The following is a 4,851-nucleotide window of genomic DNA, read 5'->3' as shown; positions in this document are numbered from 1 at the left end:
GTAGGCAAAATAAAATTGGGAAATTTCGGAGATTTAATGAAGACGCTTAGTGATTAATGGGCGAAGAGTTTCATTCACTTCTGACTAGCCAGTGAATTTTGCTGGATTATTTAGTTTCCTGAATTTTTCTAAATCAAACAGCCCGGTCTCTAAAAATCCATAACTGCTCCCCTGGACAAGGAAAAGTTGTAAAATTTTAAGGATTAATTGAAGACGTTTTGTTGTCGCTGTCCACAAAGTCTCATTTCATCCGACAAGTGAATTTTGCCAAAAAAATCAAAAAGTCGAACAAGCTTACATCTAAAAATTCAAAGCTTCTCCCCTGGACAAAGCCAAATTGCGAAACTTTCCCGATTTATTGAAAATGCCTTGTGCTTAATGCGCTTAATTTCAGTGAAATTTTAAGCTTATTTAGGCCTAAATGTCGTCTAGATAATAGCGCAATTTCAAGTTCTTGCTTGCGTTAACTTGGACATTTTTATTAGAGAGTGTGCAGTTGCTTGAAATCATCCATTTTCAGACCAACATTTGTTAAGGGCGCAAAAGCCAGAATTTGCTGCGATTTGAATTGACTTTTGAGCGTTTTTAGACTCAAGTGTCTTTTATATAAAAACGAAATTTCAAGGTTCTACTGGTTTTCAATTGGAAGTTAAATTTTTTTATTTGAGAGTCCGCAGTTGCGTAAAACCGTCCATGTTCCGACAAACATTTGCTAAGAGCGCAAAAGTCAGAATTTCTTGCGATTTTAATGAACTTTTTAGGGTTTTTAGACTCAAGCGTCTTTTATAGAGTTTAGAAATTTCAAGTTCCTACTGGCTTCAGATCCGAAGTTAGAAATTTTCATTTGAAGGTCTGCATTTTCCCGAATATTTGGGAGGCTGAAGTTGCCTGAACTGTTAATTTTCGCACCAACATTTGCTAAGCGCGCAAAAGTCAGAATTTGGTCCGTTTCCAATGAACATTTGAGTGTTTTCAGACCCTAGTGTTTTTTTATATAAATGCGAAATTTCAAGTTTCTACTGGCTTTAGATTAGAAGTTAGAAGTTTTTATTTCAGGGCTTACAGTTGCGTGAAATCTTTGATTTTGAGCCCATATTTTGCAAAACGCACATCTTCAAATCAAATGCGGTCAAAATCAAAATCAAATTCTGACCCTTTTTAGGATCAAGCGTCCTCTATTGAGTGTAAAAATCTCAAATCGCCACTCGCCCCAGATTAGAAGCGACGATTTCTTATTTTAGAAACTGCCATTGGGTGTAATCGTTATTGAACCTAAACATATTTTTAACGCGTTTAAGAGACCTTTAAGCGCCTGAAAAACAGCGAAGCCCTAAAGCACCCTTAAGAGCATACTTTTTCCTTACTAAGCCAGCTATAGCTGTAGCTCCTTTCTGAGTAACTTACCCAATCCTGATCCGCAAATGACGCCCACTACCGGCGCAAAAGAGACGCGGTTTCTGATATAATGGACGGTTTCCAGTAGCAGCTCATAAGTGTATCTGAAGCAAATAAACAACTAATGAAGAATATAAGAAATGAAGGAAGAATATTCAGGTGCAGTATGTTGCACCATCGACGGCTGCAGCCAAACCAAAACGCAGATTAATCCCGGATTAGAATGTTGTTGAGTTCCGGCTTACATAATTTCCAGAAAAAAATATTAAACAGCTGATAACGTTAAGTAATCGGGTGAGTTTGCATGAACTCGTATAAACATTGTTATCTTATTATTTTTGTTGTTGCCAAGTCATGATCATATTGTGTGAATTTTGACATAAACAGTTGAAAAAACAATTTCTAGAAGGGGTGCGAATTTTTTTCTAAATGGACATGCATCAAACCACCAAACTTCACATCAGACACCCTGTATATTCACCAAAAAAAAAAAAATAGTCGGGCCTTACCGGTGTCCATATTCTGTCTCAAGAGCCTTATGGATGTGCCCATTGGTGGTTCCATTGATCTTGATGTTCGGGTATCCATTAACCATGTTGCTGCTTGTTGGGGGCTCTGAAATCACCACAATGCAAATTGATTTACTAATCTTAAATTAGCGGACTTGGTGCTTTTATAGTGTTAGCGCAAAAGAAAAACAAAAATACCAGTGGCGCACCAGCGGTCTATGGCTGCTGATCTAAATATTAGTCAGGCCGGGCTTGCAGGCCGGAAATCGGCGCCCCTGACTTGCGGACTAAGCTTCAATATTGCGCCGTTTGTTTTCAGAATTACACTCAATCCCTTGCACAACTATTTTTTACTGCCTTATCTGGGATCAAACGGCTAAAATTAGTCTTAAATCGACATTGTTTATGAAAAATTCCATTGTTTGAGCTATTAGTCTGTGCAACAGAATGCAACGCATTTCCGATTAACGATGTCGCCCAAATGCTGATTAATTTCGGTCGAAAAAGTCGGCCAAGTTCATCTGTCCGCAATCAATCATAAGCTAATCAAGTAAAAAAGTTGAAGATGTTGATGAGGTCACAGACATTGAGGTTTGATGTGAAGATCGAAGGGCGGTGATCTCAAAATGAATGGGCGATTGATGAAAAAAGATGGAGATTTATTAAGAGGATTTTGTGGGATTTGAATGAACCATTTGAGCGAATTTGTGACTGTATTGAGACTGAAGTGTCTTCTATATAATGTCGTAATTTCAAGTTTATGCTGGCTTTAGATCCGAAGTTAGAATTTTTCATTTGTGAGTCTGCAGTTGCCTGAAACCGTCCATTTTCGGACTAATATTTTCCTAAGAGCGTAAATTTTCGGACCAACATTTGCTAAGCGAGCAAAACTCAGAATTTGGTGCAATTTGAATGAACTTTTGAGCGTTTAAAAGCTCAAGTGTCTTCTATTTGATGTCGAAATTTAGTCCTTGCGGGCTTTAGATTCAAAGTTAGAGTTTTTTATTTGAGAGTCTGCAGTCGCTTGGAACCGTTCATTTTCGGCCCAACATTTGCTGAGCAGGCAAAAGTCAGAATTTTTGTGCGATCTCTATGAAATTTTGAGTGTTTTGAGTCTCTAGTGTCTTCTATATAATTTTAGACTTTCTAGTTCTTACTGGCTTCAGACTGCAAGCTATAATGTTTGATTTGAGAGGCTGCAGTTGCCTGAAACCTTGCATTTTCGGACCAACATTTGCTAAGCGAGCAAAACTCAGAATTTGGTGCAATTTGAATGAACTTTTGAGCGTTTAAAAGCCCAAGTGCCTTCTATTTGATTTCGAAATTTAGTCCTTGCGGGCTTTAGATTCAAAGTTAGAATTTTTTATTTGAGAGTCTGCAGTCGCTTGGATCCGTTCATTTTCGGCCCAACATTTGCTGAGCAGGCAAAAGTCAGAATTTTTGTGCGATCTCTATGAAATTTTGAGTGTTTTGAGTCTATAGTGTCTTCTATATAATTTTAGACTTTCTAGTTCTTACTGGCTTCAGACTGCAAGCTATAATGTTTGATTTGAGAGACTGCAGTTGCCTGAAACCTTGCATTTTCGGACCAACATTTGCTAAGCGAGCAAAACTCAGAATTTGGTGCGATTTGAATTGACTTTTGAGCATTTTTAGACTCAAGTGTCTTTTATGGAGTTTCGAAATTTCAAGTTCCTACTGGCTTCAGATTCGAAGTTAGGAATTTTCATTGGATGGTCTACTCTTTCCCGAAACCGATTATTTTCGGACTCACCTTTGAGAAGACCGTAAAAGTCAGCATTTGGTGTAAATTGAATGAACTTTCTAGATATTTTAGATTCGAGTGTCTTCTATATAATACAGTTAGTTCAAATTCCTACTGGCTTTAGATTTGAAATTACAATTTTTTATTTGAGAGGCTGCAGTTGCCTGAACCGTTCATTTTCGCACCAACATTTGCTAAGGGCGCAAAAGTTAGAATTTAGTACGATTTTACTGAACTTTTGAGTGTTTTTAAAATCAAGTGTTTTCTATATAATTTAGAAATTTCAAATTTTTACTGGCTTTAAATTCAAAGTTAGGAATTTTCATTTCCGAGTCTGCAGTTGCGTAAAACCGTCCATTTTCAGACCAACATTTGCAACGCACGCAAATGGCAGAATTTGGTACCATTTGGGCAAATTTGTGACTGTATTAAGACTCAAGTGTCTTCTATATAATATTGTAATTTCAAGTTCATGCTGGCTTTAGATTCGAAGTTAGAATTTTTCATTTGTGCGTCTGCAGTTGCCTGAAACCGTCCATTTTCCGACTAATATTTCCTAAGAGCGTAAAAGTCAGAATTTGGTGCGATTTGAATTGACTTTTGAGCGTTTGTAGACTCAAGTGTCTTTCATAGAGTGTCGAAATTTCAAGTTTCTACTGGCTTCAGATTCGAAGTTAGGAATTTTCATTGGATGGTCTACTCTTTCCCGAAACCGATTATTTTCGGACTCACCTTTGAGAAGACCGTAAAAGTCAGCATTTGGTGTGAATTGAATGAACTTTCTAGATATTTTAGATTCGAGTGTCTTATATATAATATAGTTAGTCCAAATTCCTACTGGCTTTAGATTTCAAATTACAATTTTTTATTTGAGAGGCTGCAGTTGCCTGAACCGTTCATTTTCGCATCAACATTTGCTAAGGCCGCAAAAGTTAGAATTTAGTGCGATTTTACTGAACTTTTGAGTGTTTTTAAAATCAAGTGGTTTCTATATAATTTAGAAATTTCAAATTTTTACTAGCTTTAAATTCAAAGTTAGGAATTTTCATTTCCGAGTCTGCAGTTGCCCAAAATCGTCCATTTTCAGACCAACATTCGCAACGCACGCAAAGGGCAGAATTTGGTACCATTTGAGCGAATTTGTGACTGTATTGAGACTCAAGTGTCTTCTATATAATGTCG

The 4,851-nt window shown here is 37.1% G+C and overlaps 1 protein-coding gene and 1 long non-coding RNA gene across 2 annotated transcripts in view; one reads left to right on the top strand and one right to left on the bottom strand.

The window, feature by feature from the left end:
• Positions 1–4,851, top strand: part of LOC109543364 (acid phosphatase type 7) — a 41,657-nt gene that overhangs the window by 34,772 nt on the left and 2,034 nt on the right. The window lies entirely within an intron of this gene.
• Positions 1,405–2,481, bottom strand: LOC125505508. Its single transcript, XR_007282228.1, has 2 exons — positions 1,905–2,481; positions 1,405–1,499 (listed from the first exon to the last, which is right to left on the bottom strand). It is a non-coding gene; the product is annotated as an uncharacterized LOC125505508 (long non-coding RNA).

The sequence above is a fragment of the Dendroctonus ponderosae genome, unplaced genomic scaffold (assembly GCF_020466585.1).
Source record: "Dendroctonus ponderosae isolate FM_Combo_2020 unplaced genomic scaffold, Dpon_F_20191213v2 Dpon_F_20191213_8, whole genome shotgun sequence".
In the NCBI taxonomy this organism is placed as follows: Eukaryota; Metazoa; Arthropoda; class Insecta; order Coleoptera; family Curculionidae; genus Dendroctonus; species Dendroctonus ponderosae.
This window is presented reverse-complemented; position numbering and strand designations above follow the sequence as displayed.